At 35.4% G+C, this 17,742-nt stretch overlaps 1 protein-coding gene and 1 pseudogene across 9 annotated transcripts in view; one reads left to right on the forward strand and one right to left on the reverse strand.

Annotated features, from left to right (window-relative positions):
* Positions 1–17,742, forward strand: part of MEIS2 (Meis homeobox 2) — a 212,259-nt gene that overhangs the window by 106,069 nt on the left and 88,448 nt on the right. The window lies entirely within an intron of this gene.
* Positions 14,939–15,069, reverse strand: LOC119472836 (annotated as a pseudogene).

A 17,742-nucleotide genomic window follows, 5' to 3' on the forward strand; every position in this document is an offset into this window, starting at 1 on the left:
AACGTAATGGCTTTGCCATTAATCCAGGTAAAAGGTTTAGGAGAGTTCAAAGATCAGTTAATTTTTAAATCTTTGATCACTAAATTTTTTTTTTGAATAACAAATAAATTTCTGGCTTGTAAGGCATAGAAACCTGCAAATCAAAATGTAAGTTAAAACAAGAGATGTTCAATCAGGAATGTAGAAGTCCTACTGGAAAAAGTAAAAGTTAAATCATTTTCATTTATCACTTTCCTCGTTCATTTGAAGTGGCATGCAATTAGAAAAGAATGTGCATGGATATGGCCTTCCTTGGTTAAGTGTCTATGGGTGGGAATGTATGAAAATGTTTAAAGTGTTTAAGTAAAAATATAAAATCGACTTTACATAACACCACTGGATAATTTAGAGACATTTGCTGTATTGACCATTTCCCTTCAGCCCTATATCGGGGTGGAGAACAGAGACGTTTGTTGCATCGTTGGAAAGCAATGAAATTTCTGTAGGTTGTGATCTACTGGCATGTAATAACTCGATCTGCTTCATGCAGACAAAATATATTAAAAGTATGGACGAGTGAAGTTTGTGCCCCAGGGAAAAGGCGAGATAATGCATTGAAATTGTTCAGAGGTAGTTAGATGCCTAATGGTCTAATATGTGAGCTATGTGAGGTCTGAGGTCTGGTTCTCATAAATTCTGGCTAGACTGATCCTGTAATTTCAAGCAAAGGATAAAAGCGTTAGCCAGAATCATCAGTGTTCAAGGTCCATGATGGTGGATATTATTCATGTAAAGATTTTTAAAAGAAAAAACACACTTTAAAAGGGATGCTGTGGAATATAATTTATGGTTCTGTGTATTTGCATGTTTGTGCTTGAAAATAAATGCACACCTACATGCACAGTATAAGCCATTTAATGAAATAAATTAACTCAGAATTTATATAAACCTTTCATATCTTTTCCATGATGGGATAGGATTTTTGATATAATAATGTGCTGCATGAGAAACCATGTAGGATCTAATTATTTCAACTTCAGACTGACATATCTGTGTTTAAATTGGGGTAAAAAAACATGTTTGTAATAAAAATTTACCATTACGAATGGAATAATTTAAAACCAATTTGGACGGATTCAGGAGTGATTAGAGGAAAAAGTTCCCAAGACATTTGGTAGTCTTATAAATGATTTCAAAAATATGCTAAGACTATCCGACCAATTATATTGGCTGAATACTGAATCCTCAGATTTGAAAAGAAAATTCCTTAAGAACCAGGCTTTTGAAATTAGGTAGATGGTGGGTATGAAAACCCTTGATAACTTCCTCCTTTATGTAATTTATTTCATCATGGGGGTAGAAGTTTTGAAGTTTTCCTTTGCAGTTTCTTTTCTTTTTTTAACCAGCTCACTTATGTTTAAGTCTACAGTATATTTATACAGTCTTTCCTGCCAGAATCGTTGACAGTATTTTTAAATGCTTTCCCTTGCTGCCTAGGTTATACCAAGCACCACTCTCCTCAAGTTCTCAAAACTATACCACCCACACACACATCATGAATAGAGATGTGCTTACTTTTTTTTTTCTTTTGGAAAACAAAGTGTTCAATCTAAAATTACTTTGGCTTTATTGACCCTGCAAATCATCTCAAGTTCACACCTTATGGAGGTAGCTAGTTTGAGCTTCTGTTTGATCCTGGTGACAAGTCTATCATTGTAAGATTTTGTTTATAAAAATGTCTACTTTTACATGTATATAATCTCTCTCTATTAGTACCATACTTTAAACCACTCTGACATTCTGTAAGAACCTCAGTAGAAGGTACCTTTTGGGCTAAAAATCTTTTGATTCAGTCTTCTGAATTTACAAGAAGACATTTGTAGATTCAGTTACAATGGATTACATGAGTTTGACTTTTAAAATTACTGAAAATGCTTAACCCCAAACTGCTCTGCCTGATAGTGCAGCACATACATGTAGCCTTTATATTTTAATACACAAATATTTTCTGTTAGGGATCTAGGAAGTGATATTCCTTATTTACAAATGAAGTGACCAGTCTCAAAGATTAAGACAAGCTTTAAAATCATCCTTAAAAACCATTAGATTGCAAACTTTCCATCACTCCTATTGATGAAAAACAAACACCTTTTTGCTGAAAAACAAATGCTTCCATTTTATTTTTTTACCTTGAAGAAATATACTAAGAGATTCACCTACCATTTAGAATGTAAAGGACAATTATAAGGTATGAGATGATGCCCTAGGAGACTTTAACAAGTGAGTCAAGACTTTTTTTTAATGAAAGTACAATAGAAGAATTATTTAAATTCTAGAATTCTAGAAGTTTCTTTTTGTCTCATTTAAATAATTATAAAATAGAAAAGATTCCAGAATTAAACTGTCATGGGTTTCTCTTCAATCTTATGAAAGGAAATCCAGGTAATGATTCACCTGTCTCTGGTTTTGAATAATTTTATTGGTGTGCTCATCCTTCCAGAACTCCTCCTACTGCTTTCTCATTGACATTTTACTGCCGTTTCCTTGAAGATAAAATGACTGTGTAACAATCCTCAGCTATAATAATTTGCAAGAATTAGTGGTGGGGTCAGGCTATTTAACTTTTCATTATTTGTTCTCTATTAGGAAGACTCGTAGTTTTAGCAGGAAGGGTAAGTATTAGAAATTTGGAATTCGTTTACATTTTCTATCCAAAGTTAGGTAATATGATTACCTTTTGATTATTTCAATTCTAAACCTCTCAAGGCAAAATTCAAAATTCGTGCTAGAAAACCTGAGTAGATTCCTCTCATCAGCCCCCTTTTCTCCCCCTCCTCCTCATTCCCCAAATCTTTTCCAGATTGTTTGCAAAATGAAATTATCTAATTTCACGAGTATTTGTTCTGAGAAAGTACTACACTCTCTGGTAGAGAAAACTCAGAGACCCACTTTCAAGGCTTGATATCTTAAGACAAGATCTTTTTGTCCATGAAAGAACACCCTAGATTCGATGGGGTCTCTGAGAGAACCACCTGGGCCAAGTTTTCCCAAATAGATCTATGAACTAGCATATTGACAACACCACTTACAGTAAATGACAATGAGAGCTTTTAGAAACACTGTATGCTAATAACTTTGTTATTTCTTTCAACAATTTATATCACCAAATCAAACTCTAGCAAGAATTTATTCAGGATGTTTTAATATCCATTGAGGCACTATTTCAAAATATACATCTGCTTGCTTAATTATAATATTTCTGAATTTGTAACACTTGTCACTATTACATTTCATCTTTAAAAAACTTTAGCAACTGATGCTGAATTTTTAATTTCAACATTACGAACTTTTCAACTGCTAAGTATTGAGGAAGAAACACTGAGCTAATTTGACTAATCTAGTTGATTATAGTATATTTATCCAAGCAGGGTTAATCTGGCAGACCAAAAAGTTTAAGGATCCTCTAGTAAAACTATAAATGAAGCCCATTAGCAATTCAGTGACTAAACAAGTTATTTGATGGAAAATTGACACTTTAATATGTACTTTTAATCATCTAATAAAGAGTGTAGCCTAATAGCTTTAAGAGTTTATACTCTGTACTTGCATTATATTTCTAATGCTCACAAAGCATCCTAGACTATAGCATAATTAACAATCTTACTTTCCAACTATTATACTGCACGAGTATGCCTAGACCAAACATTTTGTATTTATTTTCTTCAGGCTCTCTCACTGCATTATGCCATCAACCTTAGTTAGTTAGTACACCCTAGCTAAGATGCATGAGAGAAACAAACTCTCATTTGTTTAAATATCCCACCTACAATAATGTAAATGATGACAGAATTAGTGAACATGGGAACTCCTTTTACTTTGCGACAGTAACCACATTTAATAGGCCTAATTTTAGATGTAGTCACTCATTCTGTCCCATGATAAAAGAATAAGATGTGGAATGTGCCCAAACAGAACTTCTAAAGGTATATGTTAAATCAAAGAGTGTTCCTTTAAGTTTGCACAAAAATAAAAGAGAGAAAAATCTCATTGATTTTACAGAAGAATTAAGGAAAAATATCACTGTATGAATTGCTTGATGTGAGGGAATTCTAGAGCATTTTGCTTTAGTCTGATACTTAGTAGACAAGTCCCCTGAGTAGGAAGCATGGCTAATTCTGTTCTTTAAAGTGCCTAATGTGGTGTTGACACACTCAAATGTTAAATAATATATGTTAACATGGAGGGAAAGCTCAAAGCTTTCATGAGGTAAGGCTGAAAAATAGTTAGTTATACATGCCCTTGATTCACAGAAAATAGAGAGGCAAAAAACTCACATTCATTTATTCATTTCAGGAAAAAGCCTTATAGTCTTGTGTTTAGCACATGTTGAATTTACATTTCCTAGATTTTCAGAGCCTCAAATCCTCCCTCAGAAGAAAATTTATCTAATAGCTCTCAATATCAGGGTTTTTTTTGTTTTTTGTTTTTTGTTTTTTCTGAAAAGCATATCTCCCTGTCTGGCACTCACACTTGAAATTATTATACTAAAAACATTAAGTTTCTGCTTCTTTTTAAAATCTATAATATACTTAAAAACATCAAATTGTGCACTTTAAATGGGTGCAGTGTGTTATGTAAATTACACCTTAAAGCTGTAAAAAAAAAAAAAAAAAAAAAAAACCACTAAACTATACCGGTAAGCTGTGCCATCTTTCATCTTTCTTTTTTGAGTAGTTCTTTTTTTCTTTTCTTTGAGATGGACTCTCCCTGTGTCGCCAGGCTGGAGTGCAGTGGTGCGATCTCAGCTCACTGCAACCTCTGCCTCCTGGGTTCAAGCGATTCTCGTCTCTCAGCCTCCCAAATAGCTGGGATTACAGGCATGTGCCACCACAGCCAACTAATTTTTCTGTATTTTTGGTAGAGACAGGGTTTCACCATGTTGGCCAGGATGGTCTCAATCTGACCTTGTGATCTGCCCACCTCAGCCTCCCAAAGTGCTGGGATTAAAGGCGTGAGCCACCACACCCGGCCTTGACTAGTTCTTTTGATAGGTAAAAATTCAAACCAATATAGTAATTTCAAACAAAATATTTCTAGATACGTCAAAAGGAGGTATTTTGAAAATGATTTCAGTGAACAAGAGACTCCATTTACAGCTCAGTCACTCAAAATTGTCATTTATATTAATAGTAACAAATTTATGATTTCCACACTAGCTCTGTTGGCTGATTTGATATTAGACAAAGTTAATTTTTTCCTACAGAGTCACAAAGTGTGGATTCACTTACTCATTGAATCAGTACATTTAAACTTTAAATCCAACTGTTTTCTTTGGGGAATGTGTGAAAAAATAGTTCTGCTTCCAGATGAAGATATAATGCCCCACCTTCAAGTGGCCTAGCCTAACGGGGACTACCAACAAGTAAACTGGCATGTGGCTACACTGTACTTACACCGCAGAAACCACTGTCATGTAGTGGTCAACAAATATCTGGCAACTGCCAAATAATTGCTGATAAATCAACAATTAAACTCTTCCATCATGTGAAATGTGGCACATAGTTCTGTATACATGAGTCAGCCAGCAGTAGAAGTGCAGTATCACCACTAGAGTTGTAATAGTAGTTATATTTATGTGATTAGACCAATGTTAACATTCATTTTCAAGGAGAAGATCTCAGGGAAGAGTTTTGATGGCTTGGGAGAACTAAAGGAATCTTGGGCAGAGACCATATCTGGGCCTCAGGCAGTTACAGTTGGAGCTGACCCTGTGTGACTGGAAGGCCACACAAGTATGCAAGGGAATTGAAACTGAAAGGAAAAGTCCTGAAGGCAAATATTACTACCCTTCCAAGTCCAACGTACACCAAACCTAATCCTCTTGTGTTTTCAAAGAGGAATACTGTCATAAGCATATCAATGACAGAGTTGGATCACCTGCATGCTAAGGGAGCAGCTGGGCAGTGGGGCAGTGCAGGCAGGAATCCCATTGGGCTGAAAATTAACAAGAAAACCATGAGTTTTAGTTTGGTTCTTCCCCCAAATTGTCTAACTGGTCACTTAATCTCCTTGATATTTTCCTGACTTGTTAACTGTCAAAGAACATGATTCTTTGTGTTTAGCGTGTTTTCTTATGGTTAATGAGTCAGCAAATGAAGGAAATGTCAAGCACCGAAGATCAGAAATATGATTTTAATGGTGTTGTTTTGAAGTTTGACAGTGAAAGGGTTAATTAAAGACGTGTTTACAGAAGCTGGATGTCTTTGTATTCACTGGTGGGTCTAAATGTCTACAAAACGCACATCCCCCACCACCTTTCCTTTTTTCTTGCTAGCCTTTTTTCATTTCTTAATGCAAGATTTTCCTCTGTATATTACTTTCGTTTCTTGTTCCATGCAGAAGGGATAAGATGATTTAGTAATAAATAAGTTTTGGTTATATTAAGAAAGATCATGAATTGACCTTCTTAAAATGCTTCAGAAATTCTTAGATGAATGCAAACTATTATTTCGGGGACCTGACACACATCTTGAACATCTCATTGAAGTGAAGAGACAGAAAAGAGTTATCTTCATATGGAAGAATAGTTGGTGGTTATTGTTTAAAGATATTTCCATAGCTAATGGTTATTTATTGTAAATTCCTACTTTAAAAAATCTTTTCCTTCTTTTTACAAATCCACTAAGTAATGACTTACGCAGTGTGCCTTAAGGTATTCTATCCTGGGCCAAGACAAACCATTTTCCTCAGGACTGTTATCTGTTATAACAAGTAAAGTCATAGTAATTGTCTAGAGAGGACCCTTGTAAGAAATAACAATATTTTTGCTGTGTCTGAAAGGTTTCTCAAGCCAAGTGACAGGAATGTCAGCTAACATTCATTGTCTCTGAACTCATATCTGGAATACAATTAGGAAATAGATAAACAATGAAAACATGCTTATTGGGGGTTCCCCAAAGGATAAAATTTCCTCCCCTCAAAAAAATAATCTGATGTGACTCATTTGGATAATAATATATATTTGGCATTTAAAAATATTTATTGTATATATGCAAGGTATATGACATGATATTTTGGTACACATATATATAAGTGATTAGAGCAGTCAAGCAAATTATTATATCCATCATCTCATATAGTTGCCTTTCTTTCCTTATTTTTGTTTTGTTTTTGTGGTAAGAGAACCTAAAATCTACTTGTGGCAAATTTCCGGTATACAATACAACATGATTAACTATAGTCCTCATTAGAGCTCTAGACGTTTTCATCCTACATAACTGCAACTCTGTGGCATTTTTTAAGAGTCTAAAATGTTGTTCCAGTGACATGAATGAGCATTTCTAAAGTAAAATATTATGCCTATCAAAAAGTGTAAAATAGCTGAACCAAAATTTTATATAGATCTGATGTTCAGTGCGAACAGTATTCTCAACATCGAAACTGAGTGTTACGTCTTCTTTGATTCAGTCCCAATGGTCGGTTGGTGACTGAATCAAGTGTTTAAAAAAAAAACTGGTCATAACAGATTCATTTAGATTAGATGAATATGAACATAGAAGGAACTAAGGGACTTTCAGCCCCTCAGTTGTCATGCCTTTTCTTTGCCATCAAAGCGTTATGATGTTATTAAATGTCTTATAACAGAGTTGGTCTCATTTTCAGTGACCATTTAGCCAGTTCATTTTATCATAATTTCACTCCAGCCCCTGAAAGACACTTGTCTTCTTAAGAACTCCAATCTGATTCTGACTTCCCTTTGGAAAGTTTACAACCAAGGTTGTTTCACTCCAAGAAGGGCTTGCAGCAATTAGAATTTCTAAGTTTTCTTTTGAATCTACAATTTTTTTTTTTTTTTTTTTGAGACTCTGTCTCACTCTGTTGCCCCGGCTGGAGTGCAGAGACGCCATCTTTGCTCACTGCAACCTCTTCATACCAGGTTCAAATGATCCTCTTGCCTCAGCCTCCCAAGTGGCTGGGACTACAGGCATGTACCGCCATGCTTGGCTAATTTTTGTATATTTTGTAGAGACAGGGTTTTTCCACGTCTCCCAGGCTCATCTCAAACTCCTGGATTCAAGTGATCCACCCGCCTTGGCCTCCCAAAGTGCTGGGATTACAGGTGCGAGCCACGGCACCTGACCATTTCCCACTTCCTAGTAAGTACTCTCCTACCACACACACCCCACCCCACACTCAGTGATCTGGCAGTACTGTAGTCCAAAAAGTTTTGTTTTCTTATCGAAGTCTTGGGGTACACACTTTACCATCATCAAGCATAGTGCCAAGCATACCTTCCACACACCCCTTGGCCTGGCTTCCTGCAAGGTTTACCCTCACAAACGTTTTGTGAAAGCATCCTAATAGTTACAGTCCAGCCAGAAAACAGAAATCATAGTAGTTATTTGAACAGAGAGAATTCAACATAGGCATTTGGTGAAAGGGGCATTAGTAAGCTTAAAAAGCAAAACAGAGCACAACGAAAACAGGATAACGCCAGCGCCTTTGAAAGCCGCTACCTTCTCTAGGGCTGAGAGGACAAAAGGAAAAGGCTGGGGTCAGCAGATCCTAGAAGGCCAGAGGCGGAACCTTGCGGAGCTGGGACTCAGTCCTCTGAGAAAGGAAGCCACCCAGCTAGTGCTGGGACTGGTATCTCAGCAGCTGGGCCTCAGATCTCTGAGGAGAGAACTGCCAGACTAGTCGTGATGTCCATAAGAGAGAATAATGAAGTTGATTCTGGGAGCACTGCAGGATACTGGAAGCCGGAACCAACTGTAGCTGCCAGAGTAAAGTACCATTGCTGACGTAATGTGGGTGGAACATGAAGAGCACAGGAAGGAGCAAGTTCTTTTCCCTGCTCCTGCCTTCCAGTCTCCCTCTCGTGCTCCCTAACTGCAGTGTCCAACAAGAAGCCTGGGGCAAAGGCAAAATGCAGTTTGTAGTATCCCTGTTTCAGCATCTGAAAGCAGAGTACTAAAGAGAAAGTTTGGAGCTGAAAGGCTTTGGCTAAATAAAGACTAACCTGGATGCTACAGCTAAATACAGAAGGCAAGATTACATTTAACTAAGAAGAGGTGTGAAATCTAGGACTGCAAAAGTGATTAATATTTGCTAATGAGTAGGAAGACTTGATCATCTCCAAAATCAAATTATGTGAAAACCTGGGTCAACAAGAATCATATCAAAATGGGTCTAACTAGCAGTTCCCAGTATAATTTGTCTCTCAATGCTCATGAAAACACAAGAAATAATAAAAAAGTACAGTGGTGGTAGAAACTAATACCAATAGAATCTGGGAAACATAGGTTCTATTTATACGGCATGTGGAGCTTCAACTCATAGCATATCTCTCTTTATTGCATAAAAGAATTAGTATGGTGAGAGGTAAGAATATGCTTCACAACTCTATCACATCTGCCTGCTGACCTAGTGAACCAGGAATTGTGCCAACCAGAAATCGGAGCAGAAACCCCTCTCTGGCTCTTGGGAACTGCTCTGAGAGATTATCGTTTTCCCGACACTTCAACTGTCACCTTTCTACAACAAACAGATATTGAAATACTCAGGAAGCAAATAACAGAAAGTAGGGGGTTGCTAACACTGGTCCAGGGCATTCTAATAAATATAATCCTTATGAGACAGCCAATGTGGGAAGTGGACATAGATGGGAAAAAATATTACCAGTGCAGACTGTGAATTTCAGTTTTCTGAGTGCTACATCTAATCACAATAAAGCAAAGAACACACCTGAGGATGCTCCAAGACCCAGAAGAAATAATCAGAATACTGTATTACAAGAAAACAAGGCCCCTATCAGAAGGCAAACGTGTGAAATAGAAAGTAAATTATGAGATAAAGGACAGAAGAAGATAAAAAGCAAATAGGAAAAGACTAAAGAAGATTGAAAGGAAGCTAAAGGCACAAGAGCAAGATTAAAATACTCATTGAGAACAGTCAAGAACAGAATTGATCCTGTAGAAAATCAGAATGTTACGGAAGACATTTGAATAAATCTCCCATGATGGTGCAGAGAAGGATAAAAAGATGGAAAGAAAAGGAAAAGGAAAGTGATGATATGAACAACAAAGAATGGAGGACCAACAGATGGGTATTCTTACTTAAAGCTCAAACACAAATAAAATAGAAGTGATAGCCAAGAGCATAAGAGGAAAAAAAAATCACAAATTCTCTGAATTGAAGAAAAACAGTAGAAAAGTTTAATTAAACTAAGGGTAGGTTTTTAAAAAAGGAACAAAATTGAAAAACCTTCAGCTACACTAAGAAAAAACGCAAATGAAATAATAAGTGAAAGAGGAGACATGCGCAGAAATACAAAAGATTATAAGAGACTTCTCAGAGCAATTTTGTGCCAATATATTAGATAACCTAAAAGAAAGAGATGAATTCCTAGAAGCATAGAACATACCAAGAGTGAACCATGAAGAGGCAGGATAACTAGTAAGGAAATTGAATCAGTCATTAAAAACTTCTGAACAAAGGAAAGACTAGGACCTAAGGGTTTCACTGGTGAATTCTAGTAAACACTTTTTTCTCATACTTTTGCAAAAAATGGAAGAAGAAGGAGCACTTCCAAACTCATCTAATGAAGTCAACATTACCTGGATGCCAAAGCCAGACAAGGACATTGTAAGAAAAAAAATTACAGGCTAATATGCCTGATGAACATAGATGCAAAAATCCCTCAGTGAAATACAAATAATCTAAATTCAACAGCACATTAAAAGGATCACACCATGTTCTAGTGGGACCTGGGATGCAAGGATGATTCAGCACTTGAAAATAAATAAATGTGACATACAACATTAACAGAATGAAGGATAAAAATCATATCATCTCAGTAGATGTAGACAAAGTATTTGAAGGAACATATATTGATAGAATAAAGGCCATATATGACAAGCTTATAGCTGACATAATACTCAGTAGTTGAAAGTTAAAAGCTTTTCCTCCAAGATCAGGGCAAGACAAGAAACTCACTCTTTCCTCCAAGATCTGGGCAAGACAAGAAACTCATGCTCACCACTTCTATTCAACATAGTACTGGAAGTCTTAGCCAGAGCAATTAGACAAGAAAAAGAAATAAAAAGATTCAAATCAAAAAGAAAGCAGTAAAAATTTCTCTGTAGGTGGCATAACCTTGTGTGTACAAAACTCATGATCTTATATGTAGAAAACACCACCAAGAAACTTTTAGAACTAATAAATTCAGTAAACTTGCAGAATGCAAAATCAGCATACAAAAATCAGTTGTGTTACTGTACATAAAGAACTGAGAAAGAAATTAAGAAAACAATCCCATAGCATCTAAAACAATAAAATACTTAGAAAAAAATTAACCAGGTGGGCAAAATATGTGTACATGAGAAACTGTAAAACATAGATGAAAGAAGTGGAAGAAAACACAAATAAATTGGAAGATATACTGTGTTCATAAATTGAAATTATTAATATTGTTAAAATGTTCACACTATCTAAAGCAATCCATGGATTCAGTGCAATCAAAATTCCAATGTCACTTTTCTTAGAAATAGAAAAAATATCATAAAATTTATATGAAACTACAAAAGATTCCAAATAGCCAAAGCAATATGGAGCAAGAAGGACAAAGCTGGAGGCACCACACTGTTTTAAAAATATGCTACAAAGCTATAGTAATCAAAACTGTGTAATATCGGTACCAAAATAGGCATAAAGACTAATGAAATAGAATAGTGAGCCTAAAAATAAACCCATGTGCTTACAGTCAATTAATCCTCAGCAAGGGTGCAAGAACATGCAATGAGGAAAGTGTACTGTCTTCAGTAAATCGTGTCGTGAAAACTGAACTCTGATGCACAAAAGTGAAATTGGACCCATATCTCACACCATGTAAAATGCAACTAAAAATGAATTAAATGCTTAAACATAAGAGCTGAAACTGTAAAACTACTAGAAGGAAACATAGGGAAAATGCTTCTTGACATTGGTCTGGACAATGATTTTTTTGTATATGACTCCAAAGCATAAGGAGCAAAAGCAGAAATAAACAGATGGAATTGCATCAAACTAAGCTGTTTCTGTACAGCAAAGGAAACAATCAACAGAGTGAATATACAGCGTACAGCAATGGGAGAAAATATCTACAAACTACACGTCTGATGTGTTAATATCTAAAATGTTTAAGGAACTCAAACAACTCAATGGCAAGAAAACACATAACCGAATAGAAAAATGGGCAAAAACTGGAATAGACATTTTTCCAAAGAAGACATACAAATAGCCAATTGGTATATGAAAAATTCTCAACATCACTAATCATCAGACAAATGCAAATCAAAACCAAAATGAGATATCACCTCACACCTGTTAGGACCGCTATTATCAAAAGGGAAGAGGTAAGAGTTGACAAGGATGTGGAGAGCAGGGAGCCCTGACACACTGGTGGTAGGAATGTAAATTGGTATAGCCATTATGGAGAATAGTATGGAGCTTCCTCAAAAAAATTAAAAATAGAGCTATCACGTGATTCAGCAATCTCATTTCTGGGTATATATCCAAAGGAAAAATCAATATGTCAAAGAAATATCTGCACCCCCATGTTCATTGCAGCATTATCCACAATGGCCAAGATGTGGAATCAAACTAAGTATCTATTGACAGATGAATAAAGAAAATGATTATATATACAAACATAAAATGTGTATATTAATCAGCCCTAAATAAGAAAATCTTGTCATTTGTGACAACATGGAAAAAGCTGGAAGACATTATGCTGGGTGAAATAAGCCAAGTATAGAAAAACAAATACTGCATGATCTCATATTTGGATACTAACATAGTTAAACTCCTAGAAGCAGAGAGTAGATTAGAGGTTGCCATGGGCTGGTGTATAGGAGAAATGGGGTACAATGTTTTAGTTATGCTGAATGAGTAAGTTTGGAGATCTAATGTACAGCATGGTGACTGTAGTTAGTAATCCTGTATTGTATACTTGAAATCCACCGAGAGAGTATGTATTAGGCAGGATTCTCCAGAGAAACAGAACCAATAGGATAGATATACATATATATATAATTAAAATAACTAGTAAGTGGTATAATTGCCTAACTCATATATACCTATGACGAGATTTATTGGGTGAATTGGCTCATGCATTTATAGAGGCTGAGAAGCCCCATGATATCCCATCTCCAAGTTGGAGAAACAGGAATGTGGTGGTATAATTCAGTTCAATTCCAAAGGTCCAAGAACCAGGGGAACCAATGGTGTAACTCCTAGTTCAACACGTAAGGCCTGAGAACTGGAACTTGGAGGTTATTGGGGATTTGTGTAAGTGTTGGAGCTTGAAGGCCCAAGAATCAGGTGTTCTGATTTACAAGGTCAGGAGAAAATGATGTCCCAGCTCAACAATAGAGAATTTACCCATTTTCTGCCTTTTCGTCCTGTAGGGGCCCTCAACGGATGGGATGATGACAACTCACATTGGTGAGGGTAGATTTCCTTTATTCAGTTGACTTACTCAAATGCTAATGTCTACCCTCACAACCATACCCAGAAATAATGCTTTACCAGCAATCTGGGCATTCCTTAATCCAGTCAAGTTGACACATAGAATTAACCATCACAGAGATCTTAAATGTTCTCTCCACACATGCACATGCACACCCACACGCACCCTCACACATATCAAAACCTCACACTGTTCACTTTAAATAATACCTAGTATCATATCGGATAAGGAACCCCTAGTCTCACTATAAATAAGGAGCAACAGTTTCTCAGCTTTTCTCAAAAGTTTACCTGGAAATTCTAGTCAATGAAGGAGAGGAAAAAAGCAAAAAGAAATAAAATGGAAGCATAAGTACCAGAAAGGAGAAAAAAATAAAATAACTAGTAAATGGTATAATTGCTTACCTGAACAAAAGAGCAAAATGAAATAAAAAGAATCAAATAAAAAACTACTCAAAACAATGAGTTCATTAGGTTACAAAAAATCAATATGCAAATATCAATAGTTTTTATCAGCAATAAAATAATGTAATAAAAAGATAAAAGCACAACAAAATGTATAATATCAAACAACAGTTTTAAAAGGCAATGTTCATTTCCTATTTGAAGGAAATGACAAATGAAATTGTGGAGCATAAAAACACTTGAAAAAAATGGAGGGATGTATTGTAAACCTAACAGATTCTCTCAATCTACACATCAGAATCTTAAAAGAAGTTTTCAGGAGAAGCCTGACAAAAATTATTCTAAGTTTTATTTTGAAGAATAAATGTGTAATATAGCCTAATATTTTTAAAAGAGCAGTAAAGGTGAGATATTTGTCCTACTTTAATTAATACATATTATAAAGCTATAGTAATTAAGACAGCTTTGCTGGGTGCAGTGGCTCACACATAATTCCAGCACTTTGGGAGGCCTGAGGTCAGGAGTTGGAGACCCGCCTGACCAACATGGAGAAACCTCGTCTCTGCTAAAAATACAAAATTAGCCGGGCATGGTGGCACATGCCTGTATTCCCAGTACTCAGGAGGCTGAGGCAGGAGAATCGCTTGAACCCAGGAGGCAGAGGTTGCAGTGAGCCGAGATCGTGCCATTGCAACCCAGCCTGAGGCAACAAGAGCGAATCTCCGTCTCAAAAAAAAAAAAGATAGCTTTAAACTGACACTGAAATGAAGGTGCCTGTTGGTGGAACAGAGGAGACAGTATAGAAACATACCAAAGTTTACATAAGAATTTATTTGAAAATAAAGATGGCATTTCAAATGGGAGAAAACAGAAGGGATTATGTCATTTGACTCCTAATGAATTAAAAATTTTACTATAAGAAATAAAAGGACAAAACTGGTAGAATATATTAGTTATAGAATTTTAAGTTAAAGAAATTGATATGGTTTGGCTGTGTCCCCACCCACATCTCATCTTGAATTCCCACATGTTGTGGGAGGGACCCAGTGGGAGGTAATGGAATCATGGGGGCAGCTCTTTCCCATGCTCATCTCTGGTAGGAAGTCTCACATGATCTGATGTTTATTATAATGGTGAGTTTTCCTACACTTGATCTTAGCCAAAAGGCCGAGAAGCGATAATGGTGAGTTTTCCTGCACAAGCTTACTTTGCCTGCTGCCATCCACGTAAGATGTGACTTGTTCCTCCTTGCCTTATGCCATGATTTTGAGGCCTCCTCAGCATGTAGAACTGTAACTCTTTTCTAAATTGCCTAGTCTAGGGTATGTGTTTATCAGCAACATGAAAATGAACTAATACAGAAGTCTTTCAGAGTGTGATCATTATGGTTGAAAAACACAGTTAGATATATATAATATTAAAAAGTTAAATTTTTTATAGGACAAGAAATATCATAAACAATGTTAAAATACAAATGACAAACTGAGGGGAATTATTCACAATAAACATGTAGCTAAGTAGGGGTTAATATTTTTGTTATGTAAAACACTCTTACAAATAAGTTAGAAAAAGGTACCCCAAAACTGAATTGGGGGTTTAACACAATAGCGGCGCATCTTTTTGCAAAATGTAATGAGGCACATCCTTTTCATAAATATTCTGAAATAGACTATAAAATGAAAAAATGGAGAATTTTCGAAGTTAAGGAAAAATCTCCCAAATTTCTAATGATATCTATATTGTATGGGGGTTTTTATACATAATCCTTACAGTAATATACATTTATAAATGTAAAATGTAACAGACTATATATAATAAAGAGAATATATGCAAAATGTAATTTTAATTACATATAGGTTATTATGTTGCTGAGTGTATGCAATCAAATTAAACATGCACCTGATATGACTCCACTAAGTAATTCATTAATAAAAAATGAAAGTGATCAGTAACTGTGAAAAAAAAAAGTTTATCCATACTAGTACTTAAGGAAATAAAAACTAAAATGTCAGTTTTCACCTATCATATTGGCAAACACCAACGCACCAGATATCCCTTATCTGAAATGCTTGGGACCAAAAGTGCTTAGGATTTCAAAATTTTCAGATTTGGAATATTTGCATATACATAATCTATGTATTATTGGGGATGGGACCCAAATCTAAACATGAAATTTATTTGTGNGGAGGCTGAGGCAGGAGAATTGCCTGAACCCAGGAGGCGGAGGTTGCGGTGAGCCGAGATCGCGCCATTGCACTCCAGCCTGGGTAACATGAGTGAAACTCCGTCTCAAAAAAAAAATAAATAAATAAAAAGTAATGAAGGTCAAATGACCAAAATCTATTAGAAAAATCGGCAAGATCTTTTTCAAATATATGAAAAACTGTTCAGATTCATTCATAATTAGAGAAATGCAAATTACACACTGAGATATTCACCTATCATATTGGCAAAAAAAAAAAAAAAAAAAATCCCTTATCTGAAATGCTTGGGACCAAAAGTGCTTAGGATTTCAAAATTTTCAGATTTGGAATATTTGCAGACACCTTATGCAAATATCCTGAAGGTGATTTTATACAATGTTTTAAATAACTGTATGCATAAAACAAAGTTTTGACTGAAACTTGTCACATAAAATCAGTTGTTGAATTTTTTCATTTGTAGCATCATGTCAGTACTCAAAAAGTTTCAAATTGTGGAGCATTTCAGGTTTCCGATTTTCAGAAGAAATCTCAATTTGTGCAGCCTTTCCAGAGAATTAAGTCTTTCAAAAATGCATATTTTGGCCCTTTATTTTTACCTCCAGTAATTTTCTTAAAAGTGAGTGATCTAATAAACAAAGATATACATAGATGTTATAATGTTAATTTGAGCCATAACATTGAAAGCAGTCAGTCTAGCAATTGGAAACAAATTTGACAAATCATGATGTATCTGTATTGTGGAGTATTACACAGCCAACAAAATGTAATAGAGACGTATATTTATTGATATGGAAAAATGTTGATAAACTTTTTAAGAAGCAAGTTAGAAATGAGTATATGCAGTATAAGCCCCTTTTTTGTTAAAAAAATAATAAATTCAAATAAGTAAGGAAAAAAGTAGTTTTGGGAGGCAAAGGTATAAAATACTAGCTGTGCCCTTTCTGGGTGGTACATTATTTGAGACTTAATTTGTTTTCTTTGCTCTTCTGTCTTTCCTAACTTTTCTACAATAAACCTGCATTATTTGAGTAATTAGTACATTTTCTTAGCATTTTAAAATAAAATAATCCATGTAAGAAGCAAGAATACAATAACAGGCACACTTCAGTGCCTGTAGCACCAATGCCAGTGTGGTGCAGTGATAAGAGCACAGATCCTGGAGCCAGACTGGCCTGGATTCAATTCATCTGGATTCTGCTACTACTGACAGTGTTACCTCAGGCAGGTCATTTAACATCTCGGATTCTGCATCTGTAAATTGCTCTGAGGATTAGCAAAAATGTAAATCACCTAACACACACTCTCTGGCACATACTGTGCACTTAACAAAAGGTTAATTCTTATTGTTATTGTTGCTGTTGTTGTAAATGCCAAGGAAATTAATTGGGCTGAAGACCAGAAACACATTTGTATTGTTGAGAAGAAACATGGATTGTTAAGAAATTTTTCTTTATGATGTTTTATCTTAGCAAATACAGAAGATGTACATTGAATCTATGGTTTCAGCAGAAGATAACTGCTTATCAAAACTTGTCATATGTTAAAGTTATGTACTTGTAGATCATGTGCCTTTCTAGAGGGCTAGCAAGGAAATTTTTCAATTTGGGTAATTTTAGATCCTAAGCAAGAGATGTTGTATATAGTAGTT

The sequence above is a fragment of the Cebus imitator genome, unplaced genomic scaffold, assembly GCF_001604975.1.
Source record: "Cebus imitator isolate Cc_AM_T3 unplaced genomic scaffold, Cebus_imitator-1.0 Scaffold119, whole genome shotgun sequence".
NCBI lineage: Eukaryota > Metazoa > Chordata > Mammalia > Primates > Cebidae > Cebus > Cebus imitator.